Source organism: Myiozetetes cayanensis, unplaced genomic scaffold, assembly GCF_022539395.1.
Source record: "Myiozetetes cayanensis isolate MyiCay16 unplaced genomic scaffold, myiCay2020 scf3, whole genome shotgun sequence".
Classification (NCBI taxonomy): Eukaryota; Metazoa; Chordata; class Aves; order Passeriformes; family Tyrannidae; genus Myiozetetes; species Myiozetetes cayanensis.
In genome coordinates this window covers 8,664,382-8,678,555 of record NW_026087521.1, presented here as the reverse complement: position 1 = coordinate 8,678,555, position 14,174 = coordinate 8,664,382, and positions in this window count along the sequence as shown.

The following is a 14,174-nucleotide window of genomic DNA, read 5'->3' as shown; positions in this document are numbered from 1 at the left end:
TACAGGATTTAGACCCAACAATTTTATGGACAGGAATGTGAAAGGACTGGAAAGTTTAAAAAATTACACTTTTGGAAGCCTTTAGAGGCCTGAAGTGCTCAGTAGTTTTTGGGTTCATATTAATAGAGAAAATTGAGTACATTTAATGAGAATGAGGGTGGAGAAATAATTCTTCCTTAAAGGATGGAAAATACAGGGAAGATTCAAGGCCTGAACAAACTGGAGTACCTTATGTGTTTTGCTTCCATCCTCATCTGGGCAGGACATGCTGGCAGACACAAACATGTATCTGTCTTGCTGTCTATTGAAATAACACAAAGTTGTTGTGCCTGGATTCACAGTACTGAAAGAATGTTGTGGAGTTTTTATAACAAAGGAATTGTGGATTTTCAGGTTAGAAACAATAATTAGAAAAAACAAATATGAAAGTTTACTAAGGGATTTAATTATTTTATAGAGTGAAAAAATGATGAATTTTATTATTTGAATAAATAGACAGCATTTAAATTTACTACACTGGGGTAAAAGTAACACTGGCTTACAAACAGTGTTTGTTTTTTTATTACTTCACACATATTTTTAAAGACTAATGACTATTATTGGAAGGAATTGACATGATCTTTCCATATTTATAGAGGCAAACTCTCCCACTGCCTTTGGCACAAGCCATTTGTAGAGGAAGGATGCTGGGTTGGGTCCACAACAGCTTGGTTTTATTTAAGCTATGATTTTCATTATTGCAGCTCATGTTTGTCATCTTCTAAGGAGTAGTTTGTTACTTAATCCTTTTCAATAGGGTGTACTTAGGATATGTCTGTTCTGTGGTTTGGATGTGAACTGAAACACATGTAAAACTACCTCTAGTTGATTTTATCATACACCTAGAATGTGGAATACTGTGCCCTTAGACCTGCAGCATTTGTTCCACCGTGAAATTCTTTTGTCATTTTGTGCTGCTTACCTGGTTGTGGCTATGAGGCAGCTGGTCTACAGCAGTCCCAATATTTCTACATGTCCTGCAATTACACATTTGACTGCAGGGTAGACAGGCCAAAAGGAAAGTGCTGAGAGTTGGCTCAACCTGATGGTTATATCAGTAGATATCACTTAGACTGAGGGGTATAAGGAAGACCTTGGCTAAAGCTGAAAGTGTTAATTATCTCTGTAAAAGCCTAAAAGAAAAGAGGGCTAATGTGGATATCTCAAACATCAATAGTTGGATGCTTGTGGAGCCAACCAAGGATTGTTGTTAATAACAGCCAGGGTTTGTTGTTAATAACACACTGTGAGAAAGAACATGATGTGGTTCGAGAAGGGGGTCATATAGAGTTAGAGCAGCACTTTTTTTGGACAGACTTCCTTCTTCTGGCTCCTGGAGATAAGAACAACATAGTTCAGCACAAGCACATGAATGAGGTTGAGAAACAGGCATGGGCTGTAGGGGAGGAATAAGACTGCCCAAGACCCATTTCCAGACAGGCATAGACAAATGGACTGTGCATGGTAACTAATTTGCATAGAAAACAAGAAACTTATCTACAGGGCAGGGAAAACTTACCTATAAAAAGGTACACCCACAAAGCACATGTGTGTGTGCACCCCAAGACCCTGGGCACCCCATCAGATGAATCCATACTGAAACTGGGACTGGTGATGTCTCTCTTTCTTCCTTTCTTTCTCTCTCCTCTTCTTTAATACATCTCTCTCTTTCCTTTCACCCTGCTCATTTATCCAAAACCCACTGCAGTGTGCTTATACTTGGAGATCAGGGACCAACTTATACCAATTTCCAAGCGTGCTTATTTACTAATAAAGCTTTAGAAGCTTTTGAGGACTCTATGACTTTGGTCATTGCTTTTGACCACAAGCATCTACGAATCTTGGGTGCTTCTTCCCCCAAGGGTGGGATGCCACACCATCTGTGGGCATTTATGCTGGTGCAAAGACTTTGTTGGACTGCTGTTCACCATCACTGCAGCAAAGGTACAGGTGTAGACTGAAGGATGATGATAAATCACTTCATGCTACCTGATAATCCATTTCCAGTTTAACAAAGTGTAATGGTAAGCTGGCTTACTTTGAAACATCTGCTTAACACTGTTATGCTAATAGTTCAGGCTTTGATTAAGTGCCTCGATGCCTTAAAGTCTAACTAGAGAATAAAAAGAAATGACAAAGTGTTAAAGTCAAAATGACCTCAATAATTTTTTTTCTAATTTATTGACAGATAAGAACCTCTCAAGACTTTATGATACAAAGTTATACAGTAGAAAGTCAAAGGTATATTTTCCAGATCATGCATCATCCTTACATTGATTTTCATTAGATTCCTAATGTTGAAACAGCCATTACCTACTATGTCAACATGCATTAAGAGCTACCATTAAATAGCTTTTTATTTATTTAACTTCAGTTTGAGAGGTTGAGAGGCCTGCTTTATTGAAGGCTTTCTTACCAAGAATGTTGAAGAAAAAATTAAAATGTTACACCTGCTTCAGACAAAAATATCTATTCACGGTTTATACAGAGCTTAAACTTTCTTTTTTCCTTTGATTTGTTTATACAAGGTAGCAGTGTTTTTAGGCAGTGTTGATCTGCACACCGAAACTGTATTTTTCCCTTTGTTCCACAGTCCTGACTATAATACCCTAGATTTCTTTCTTTTTTTTTTTTTTTTTAGGATGTCATTAAATACAGTCAAAAAACATAAAAGAACTCAGGACAATAGGCCAGGTGGATACTAAGTGAAAACAGATTAGAATAGGTGGAAACTTACAGAGCAGAAGCACTGTCACTATGTTCTATTTATATTGTCCTTTCATCTGCAGTTAGCTGCGAATGATTTTGCTTAGAATGTCTTCCTGAAGAACACTTATGAGAAGATAGGAAGATAACCATTGTAGCTTTGCTTCCTTTTAGTCAAGTAAATAGCTGTAGGCTTAACTGACAAAAGATACACTAAACACAGACAGCTTCCATTTGGGATTTTTTTTTTTTTCCAACCTTCCACCTTCAATGTTCCTTTTTATTGTTTGGGAAATTAGGGTAGCATTTTTCAGAAAGCAGAGAAAAAGAATCTTGTGGGTAGATGGATTAATTTATTGTTTACTTGGTTTCCCTGCTGTTTTCAAGGTATTCAGGAGTGTTTCAACCTTTTAAAGCAACATACAAAGACAGTTACACAGAGGAGCTCAGTGGTCTGGATCCTGAAAATTATTTACATTTCAGTTTCAGTTTCAAAGATTTCAGGTTCCCAGTCTGTAACAGGTGAAATCTACTTGACATAATGATAAAAATAAAACTATCTCTTTTTAACTTATGTTAGCTTAGCAAAAGAAACAAGAGAGTGAAATTAATGCAGTCCTTCCTTACAAGTCATCAAGAAAATAATTATTTAATTTAGTTCTTAGTTTTAACAAAGAATAGTGGTACATTGATTTATTTGGTACAATGGGATAAAAATCTTTGTTTTGCAACCAGGCTAAGAGATGGCAAGGTAAGTTCTTTTGCAAAAAATAATATTAATAATTAATTAGTAATAAACTCCTGACAGTGATTTGGGATATTTCAGTTAGTTTAGGTACATTATTAGCTGAATTCTTTGAGGATTTCAGCACAGTAATATTAGCAGATAAATGCTACTACTTATTAGTTGCACCAAAATAGCAAATGAATTAGTTGAGTAATTGTATTTGTAACAGGCTGCCCAGTTCAAACAATCCACCAAATAGGAATATCAGTGAAGGAAAAAAATATTAAAAATAGCTTAATTCTAGTTTAGAGATAAAAAAATACACTTAGCTATTCTTGTCAGGGACAGCAAGGTGGTGAAAAGTGGGTCTCCTTTAAGGTGTGTGAGAACTCTTGGAAGTCAGGGGGACTGCACTGTTTGCTTTAAGTTACAGAGGTATTTAAGTGCTTTGCTGTAGTGCCTGCTATTGCACTGGACAGGGCTTGTATTCCTCAGTTCCTCCATCAAGAAACTTCATTTCAGGGAGCACTTGTCTCCAGAGCTAGCTTTAATAACCTGGCCTGTTTGGAGATACTGCAGTGATACGGCATGTGACAGCTATATCCCACTGCAGGATCATGTGTTTCAGGATGAGACTGACTTTGGTGACACATGAATGTACCAAAGGCTCAGTTCTCCTCTATTATACTCACATTAATGTGCACAAGTTATTTTGGAAAAAAACTATCCTCAGCCACATATACTTAACATCACAGTTTTGTTTGACTTCCAACAGAGATTATTTTCATTCATAAGTTTTCTTCAAATTCAGCCAAAGGAAGTCGAACCACATATGAAGTCAAAGGAAACTCTATACTAAAGATACCTTGCTGAAATTGCAGCAGATTCTTGAAGAAAGTTTTACTTGCTCATAAAAGTATTTTCATCCATGTGTTCCTAGATAACTATACAAGTTAGGCCTGTGCAAAATCTCCACTGAATCCTTTATCTGTATTTTTACCCTCTGACTAAACTTTGTCATGACTAAGAGAAAAAACCCCATCATTTCTACTCAACAATCCTTGATAGAAACTTAATCTCTCTATCAGCACTGGCATGTGCATGGCACTGTATACATCACATCTACTATGAAGCAGCTCTCTCTTTCCTTCAGGATAATTCCTTTATGACTGTCTGGGTACTGAACCAACTGGCAGATGTTCTTAGTAAATCACTGAGAGGCTTCCATTAAAAATTAGCCACCTGCGTATTTATCTGTTCTTTTTTAAGTATCAATAAATTATTTAGAACACCTAAATGTCTGTTTGAATTTATCAGTATATTCTTGTTCATAGGTATTTCTATTGTAGTTTCTCAGAAATCAAAATATAGGAGAACCCTTTAAATATAATTTTTAATTTACAGCAAGTAGCATATTTGCAGAGTAAAGTCACTCAATTTCTACCCCCCCCCCAAGAAAACCAAACCAAAGACCAAAGCAAAACAGCAACAACAACAAAACCCAAAAAAGCTTTGAAAGACACAAGGTATTCAAGTTTCATCTGTTTTAGTACTTGCTTTTTTCTTCCAAATAACTGACGCCACCTGTCAGATATGCAAGTCCAAAGCATTCCTGGTATAGTCCTCTTTGGGATCAGAAAGCATAAAATTTGCTGCCTGCTAATTGTAATGGGTCCTGTTTTCCTTTCAAAAGTGGTCTATTGTCAATAGCAACACAAAACCTCCTCTTTTTTATTTGTGCTTAGGTGCAGTGAGACAATTATGTTGACAGATTCTGCTGTCTTTTTTGACAACTGAAATTTGGTAACATTTAAATCTATTGTCTGCTTTTGGTTTTGTCCTCCTGACTCTTGTCACCATGGCATAATTTAGCTAACTGAAAGGAGTGTGGGTTTTTGGTCTCTGCCCAAGCTCAGTAAAGCTCTAGATAGAAACTATGAAATTAACAATTTCTGAATGTGTGCACATGTGGAGATCAAACAAATGATCAGAGCCCTGGCATTTAGTTGAAATCTGGCATTAGGTGGTAGTTCTTAAAGTTCTTAAAATTTAAAGCAGTTCCATCTGCAACTAATCAGCTGCCTCAGGATTGTACACATGAGATGGGGGATCAAATAATGGCTTGAAGATCACCTGGACCTCATAAAAACCTGCTAGGAGCTGGGTTGAGGGGGAGAGGTGAATAGTCAGGCTGGCTCTGGCAAGAGGGTTTGGATTGACAGAAAGTGCATAACTGACACCCTCAGCTTCTGCTGAACTATTTTGTTCTGAAGCAGTCATACTATCTGTCTGATGGAAAAGCACTAAAATCTTGTACTAGGAAATATTTCACATGATTATGATTTGATAGGGCACTTACAGTTGAGGATTTTTCCTTTCAGGAGCTTGATTTTTCTTATAAGCAGATTTCAAAATCGCTGCAAATAACTAGGTCAATATGTAACTAGGTTCTTGCTCTGAATCATCCTGTCTTTTTCACAGTAAAAGCTGCTTAGTGAAGTTGGGTGATAAAAATACTATACGTGGTAGCATTTTCCCTTTTAATAATAAAGGATTTCAGCTTCACTATCAGAAGGTTCTCTTAACACTCGGTATAAGAAGAAAATCGTATCTTGTCAAGGATTTGATCTTTATTTTTTCCTTTTGGAAAAAGAAAGCTTTTTCATGGCTTTGAATTCTAAGCTGACACAGGTACCTGCCAAATTGTCAGTAGGGTAAATGCTAAACCACAGCATGCTTCTTTATCATTTCTGACTGTTCAGCTTCTTAAACATGGAACTAGTCTGAAATTCCCTACTGTAGTAGCTTCATGCACCAGCTAATGAGACCTGATGCCTACTCTGAGTACATAAGTGTCCAGGGAGGGGGATATCCAAAAATTTAGCTGAGATTTTGCTATTGTCATGTTACATGTCTTAATGCTCATGCATATCTTGAAAGCTCTGCTCCACTGCTAAGGTTAGGAGAGGATAATAATGGATTGACACGAAAAGGTAACTCAGGTTGAGAGTGGAAATAAAATGCACCTCTAAAAATCAGCTTGCTCTTGATTGATGTTCCTGAAGAAAGTTACACAAGAGTGTTGTAAAGAGTGAAATAGAGATGTTGAGGTTTGGATGTAAAATAAACTAATTAAACCACACTGTTTGATATCAGATGAAGTCACACATGATGACCTGGTCAGACCAACACCATTACCAAATAAAAGCAGAAACTTCATCAAAACCAGATGCTACATCAGGATTTAAGTATCATAAGCATAATATATTTGGAAGCCGGTACCGTGAACAAGGTATTGTGAACTCATCCTCTATTTTGAATATAAGCACAATGCCCTGAAGGAAGCACACAACTTAAAACACAATCTTAAAAAAAAAAAAAAAAAAAAAAAAAGATGAATAGGGCTATATAAATAGAGAAAAAAAGAGGAAAAGAATCCAGCCCTTGTTGCTATGTTACTAGTCTTTGGAGGAAAATCATGCACACATAGAAATCAATGTCAGTTCTGGTTTTTTTAGTTTTCCTCCTGTGTCATAACTCTCATAATTCCTGTCTGGGAAACAGATGATAACAGAGCCAAATCTTAATAAACTCTGAGTGGGGTACTCCAGCTGAACAGAGCATATTTTGAGCAGAGAGATTCAGTAATTGCTCATAGCAGGAATTGCAGACTTTTATTAATTGTATGCTGAGGCTGGGGAGTGCATTAAGGCACTTGGAATGTGTGGCATGGAAAACAGGAGAGCTCTGGGAGACACTGTGGCTGAGAGGACACATTTCTGGGACATTACTTAATTCTACCTCTGCAACTAGGGACAAGGGGAGAGGGAAAGCAGTGCCACAGCATCAAGATCAGTATTGCCAGAGCAAGGCTTCGTTATTCTAGATGCTGCTGAGGCACAATTAAACAGTACTGAGTTGCAGTCCAAATGAAAAAGTACAAGAAATACATAGACTCACAAAGAGGAAGATGTGGGGAATTGTGTTTTCATATAAGTAGCAGGCAGGAATCTCACGACAACCAGCATCCCTTTGCTTCCATCTCATGGAAGCTCTTAAATCTCCAATGGGGGAAAGAGAGCAGATACGTTAAAATTAAAACCTGTGTAATGAAGAAATCTTTCCCAACAAGTTTACATCTATGAAACAGTGAAAGAAACAAGTTAATCTTTCATTTATTTTCTTTGTGCTTTCACTTGAGGGAGTCTAGGGTCAGGCTGCAAGATGGTCAGGGGTCTGAAGCATGTGATATTCAAGTAGAAGATCAGAAAACTTCCCTCCATGTAGAGAAAAAGAAAGTAGAGAGGGCATTTTATTGCTACCTTGAGCTACTGTAGTTTAAAATTAGCCCTGCTGTGAGTGTTGGGGTTGATCAGATGACCTCCAAAGCCCTTTTCCAACCTTGTATTATATGATTGTAGAAACAAGCTCTGTAAACTGTCAAAAATAAGTATTCTTCAAAAAATGTTTTCCCCAATGAACTTAACATAAGGCATCATGATACTGTGAAAATCAGAACAATTACAAACACTGCTATGACACATTTTAGGACTGAAGATGAAAATAGATGAGGGATCAAAAATTCTTAGCTAATCTGTGACATTACAGCTTAAAGGCAAGAAAAAGCCAGCTGTATGGCTTCAAAGAGACAAAAATATTAGTATAGTTAGTTCCCCAAAGGGAAACTGTGCCCCCTCCTTTCCAAATAAAATACACAGAGCTGCTATTGCATAAGCGTTTTGTTCCACTTATTTGTCTTTTTAGCAGGTAACCTCAAAGCTTGTCTCTGCAATATATATTAAAAAACTTCTTAAACTTCTAAAAGATTAGGACAGAACCCAAAGTATAAGCAAAGTGTTTTCTGTGTTGTCCCAAATGGAAATTCTGGAAGTATTCCTCAAATATGTATTTTAATATGCATACACCTGTCTGGCTGGACATGACTGTAATAATTAATAGTGATATTTTCACTTTTGCACAGATCAAGCAAAATAATTTCCAGTGGATATGCTGGTCGACATCTTTATGATATGCAGAATATCCACGAGGAATTAAATCTTCCTGTTCTTCACAGTCTTTTGTCTGAGCATCTTTTTTAAAAGTCATATTTGCATAAGTAGTAGGAGGAAAGGAAACCTCTCTGCCTTATTAGGTTGTAGATAGGCGACTGAAGCACTCCATCATCTCTACCCAAACTAGTTATCATCCTTCTGGATAGATTTTTACTTAATACTTACTTAGATTTATTTAATATTTTTCATATTTTATGATAAAAAATACATGTCTATATAGGTCTGCTGACCAATGGTGACTAGATTATACATCAACAATAAAAAAATCTACATTTATTCACTGAATCCCACTATTTTTTCTTGAAATCACTATAAAAACCTGTCAAGGTGGATTAATTGTATTTTGGCCATAATCCAGTTTGTGCAATGACATTCTTCCCACTAAAATTTCCATGTCAGTACTACAAAGGCATCTGAGGGCATGGCTTAGTCCTCAGCTGTGTGCTACGCTGCTGTTTTTAATCAGTATCTTCTGTATATAAGGAAATAACGTTTTTTCCCCTTAAACCAAAAGAGCTTAAATTTGTTATATTTTTGTGAACTGTTTATTTAATTTCATTTTCTGGCAACTTTTATTTGGAAAAAAATGTATATATGACTCTTAACATTTTCCCTTGAACAACATTCTTTGAAGCAGTTTTATTAAAAGTAGATATGTTTACAAATAAATAATCTTTCTTATAGTAGAATTTGTTCACCACATTAATATTTGGAACTCTGCTCTCTCAGACACATGTTTTAATGGGGTTGATTTAATTTAGATCTTCAAAAGAGTAAATGAATTTTAGAAAATATTGGTCTTACTAAATTAATATACATTGGAAGAGACAATTTTTTTAATTAATTAACAAGGTCTTTCTTCTATTTTTAAGGAAAAGCCTAGTTCAGCAATTTAAATGCTAACACAGATATTAAAGGAAGTCTACTTACAGATGGAGCTGGACCTCCTGTAAGGCAGCAGAGATCTTGTGAGGGAACACACTTTTTAAAAGTGTCTGAAGAGTTTAAATATGATCCATGAATGACTTCTCAGTGGATTAGCCCCTAACCTTTAACTTTCCTGACATTAGTCACATCTCATCTTGACATCTATAATGGAATATTCTCCTATTCAATTGCTTAAAAAATGTCCGGTTTGACTTCCAATTGACCTCTGATGAGAACTTAGCTGTTTAAAAGGGTTTAACAGTTGTGGCTTCATCCTTCTTTCTGTAAGAGACTAATGATAGGTAGAAATTATTTCTATAAAGTAGAAAAAATACAGCAGAAAGTATTTCCTGATATTAAAAATAATTAAATAAATGATGCTGGGCTTGCTTCCTTCTATTAAATCTGTAGAAGTCTTTTATTCCAAGCAACCATTAAATAATTCTTAGGTATTCCTCTGATCTACAGAAGAAAAAAATAAAACAAACATTATTACAGGGAAAACCCAAGCAAATATAAAGGAGGAATACATTTGAGCTGAGAACCACACTGGTAATGAGATATATGTTATTTCTTACAAAAAAATTATCTGAAGTGGTATTTCAAAACACATCCCTGAAATCTTAGTAAGTAAAAGTATTTAGAAGGATACCTTAAGTATCCTATAGACACATCTGGTAAATGGTAGTTCTAGAGCCTTGGATGGCCAGTGATGAAAGATTTCATTACAGAAAAAAAGACATAAAGATTTTTAGTAGCATTTCTATGAAGTCTTGAAATGAGATTCTGGATTTAGAAGTCAAAAAAGAATCAGCACCTTGATCCAAAGCAGTTGACTTGTACTGATAAGAAAGGCCCTAAAAAATTTGCCCTAATTTCTCCCTTAGGACAACAATTTTTCTCCCTTTCATATAATGGAAAATATTAATTAACCATAATGGCTTATGTAGAGGATATATATTGTCATCCCATTAGCCTTTGCTCCCTCACAGCTGGTAAGATTCATGTCAATTAAGCTACATTAAAATAGGAGGGCACTACAAAACTGCTGATAGAGACGTTTCATTAAGAAATCAAATACAAGTAAAAATCCACATTCATAATATAGTTGGGGGAGATTGAGCTTATGCTCGCTGATTATCAAGTCCAATGAATGATTTGAAAATTGAATGGCATTGGCATGTGTTATCAGGACCAAAATTTATCTGCAAAACCTTTTTTTATTTAAGATGAGGGCACAGGATTTTTGAAATTATTAGAAGTGGTTATTTATTTAAGTCAAAGATTATTTTATATATCTTGGTGTTTGGGTGTCAAATATGATACCATCTGTTGGGCTGGAAGTCCAGCATTTGGAAAATTGTAGGACAGAAGATACAGGAAATTCTAAAATTTGCTCTGTATTACACTGGGTGAATTCCTCAAAGATATAGTGCCAGCTACCAGTACTGACTATGCACAGACACTCTGTGTTCCTTGGATCTCTACTTGACAGGAGTTTTGAAACAGTGGTCTAATTAATAATGTTTTAATATCTTAATTTTAAATTAGAAAATGCCACTTAGAAGCAGTCTATTATTATTCTCATTTGGCAAGGAAATCCAAACCAGGAACATTCCTAATCCATCTCACCAGAAGATCTCCGTCTTCTCATGGTGCACAGATACTCATAATGACTTACAGGATGCTAAAACTTGATCAGCTTTTCAAATGATCATATATGGCAATAGATTCTGGTCTCCTCTATACTTTTATTGTATTTCAGCAATCACATGTAATCCGGGATACCACAGGGAAATGGCACCAATAGCCAGGGCTATAAAATGAATAATGAGAAAGAATGCACAATCCCCCACTCTTGAATATGAAAGCATTTTCTCTTTTGAGTCTTTGAGTCAAAAGCAAAGTGGTATAATCAACATGAGCTGTTTCTGTTCACTGCAAGAACAGGAGAAAACATTTCTATCTACAGTTTTGGAAATATATTCCAAAAGTCTATGACTGGAAACTAAAAGAGGGATACTGTTTCTCAACAACTGCAAAACCATGAAGACAACAAACAGATACATACATTCCAGCCTGCATTTTATTAGAAAGATTTTATATTATATTACTGCAGCACAGTTTTTCGCTGACTGAATACACCCAGTATTTTGAAGGGTCAGAAACTTTTCAGCTGAGATGAAACTCATATTGGTTATGCCTGACAATTATCTTATTTCATCAAAGTATGAAAACTGATTTCAGTAATCTGCTATAGTGTTTAATTAATAAGATACAGAAACCACCAAGACATTAGGAAATGACTGACAGAAAGCAAAAGACAAGACCAACAAATACAGAAGAAAAAGGATCTTTTGGGAAATTTGTGTGCTAACCTCTAAATTCCAGCTTCATTATAGATAGTTTATTAGTCATTCCAGTGTAAGTAAAATGAAACAAAACAAAACAAAACAAAACAAAAACAAAAACAAAACAAAACGAAAAAGAGTAAAAAAAAAGTCACTACACAGATCAAAATACATGTATTAAAGTTTTAATTAAGTGACTAGGACTTTTGTCTTTTAAATGTCTAAGACATTTTAACAGTCTAAAGGCAGCAGTTACCTTAATTTTAAGATGGGTGAGTCACCAATGTGATTTAGGAGCCTCTGTCCCCTGGCCATCTAAATGTGAGGAACTCAAGGGTAGTTGCCTCAGATTACTGTACTAAGCTTGTTTTCAGTATTTTCCTTCACATAGTGGTGTATGTCAGGACTCTGCAGGATGAAGAATACAAACTTCAGCTGGTTTTTCTTTCTGAGGAATCTGTATGGATCAAAACTTTGTTATCCAGGCTATACACCACCAGATCAAACCAATCCTATATTTTGATCCCTGGAAGTCACTTTCCAAGGGAGAGGGGATTTCCCTCTCTCACCACATAACTATCTGGCAAATATGATTCTATGTTGATGTTACTGTTGAACCACTAATATTTAGGAATTTTGAACTCTTATTCATGTGCAAGGCAATTTCATTGTATGAGGATCTTGACTCTATATTCTAGAAACTGCACTTTTTCCCAACTGTCTTTATAGTTTTTTGTCTTGCTAATCATCTACTTCAACATGCCTTACATGATCTGAAGGGGATAAGTTTGGGTTTTTCTCTAATCTTATGAAAGACTGACAATTCTGTTGCCATTTTTGAGCTGCTGCTATTTCCCCAGGAAACAAGGTGTGTGCATTTGCATTGGCTGCCTCTTTATCCATCTGTTAATTTGTTTCCCTGCGTTCTCTTCCTAATCACCTTTGAACATTTCACACAAATTTGAAAGGAGAAAGTCTAAAAAAAAATTAAATTCCTGCAAGTTTTTTGAAAACAGTCATCTACCTATCGGAAAGAGATTTGAATTGGCAGCCCTGTTGTGGGAAAGACACATCAAATTCAGACAGATAAGACTCCTAGATCAGACAGACAGAACTATATATTGCACTCAGACAGATGGCTGGCCTGTCAGCATGGCAATAAAGAGTGTGTGTACTTCAGGATTATCAGCAGCACATGTTAAATATTTCCCAATTGTTGCCTCTGTCTTGCCATGGTTACTGCTACAGGAAGGTTTGGGTCATAAAGAACACAAATCCATGAGAGATCAGCCTTTGTTAGCTTCTCAGCCCATCAGCAAATTCGAAATGCTTTTTGTTTTTTCCTTTCATGTTTGCATCAAGGACTTACAATATCAAATCAGAATAAGTTTTCATTGTTTTTTCTTTTCTTAAACCAAATAAACCTTATAAAAACCTTATAAAAATGTTCAAGACATAAAAGCATCTGGAATCTTCTCCTTTATTTGAATCGAGGCCAAACAAAAAGGAAAACTCATTTCCAGAAATGTATCAGCTAAGAATGACAGTCATAGTACCTTCAGGAAAATGTAGATACAGAAGACATGCTAATGAAGATGCTATTTATAACACATGAATTGTATATCCAAAGTGTGATGAATCACTCAATAAGTCAGCAATATATTTGCTGACTTTGTACTTCCTAAACCAATGTAACTTCAAGTCAGCAAAATCTTTCTTATAAGAAACTTGAAATCATATTTTTGCTTTACCTAATGTAAAGAGTGATGGTTTTCAAGAACATTGCACATCTGTTGAGATAATTTAATTTGAGGTTCAGCTTCTTTTTATTGCTCACTGTAAGTCAGTGTAACTGCAACACTTAGAAACCGTTGTATGACAAGTGAAGACATGGAAGTTAAACTCCTCAGTAGAGAGAATTGAGGTGGAACAGAAAAGGTCTGTTTGCCACCATCTCACCTCTCAAACCTGGAGCTCACTTAGATCTGCTCAGCCACCTTTTCTTAGTTTTTCCTTTAGGTGTTTCTCTTTCACTGGAAAAGAAGGATTATGAATCTGTCTATGCTCACTCTGTACTGCACGTAAGGAATTCCCAATGTCCTCTTGAAGACACATTTTAATCCTTCTTTATTTCACAGAGTAGAATAGAAACTTCATGCAGCACAGGCTCTGCCTGACACCAGGAGCTCTGCCTGACACTGGGACAAGCTCTTATGCTTTTAGGGATGCTGCCCACACCTGCAATGGGAGAATGGTAAAATGTGGACTGACAGGGTGTAGTTCATACATGATATCATGACCAGTTAGAGTATGAGGTGCATAATGATTGGCTATAATAAATTAAATGTTCAC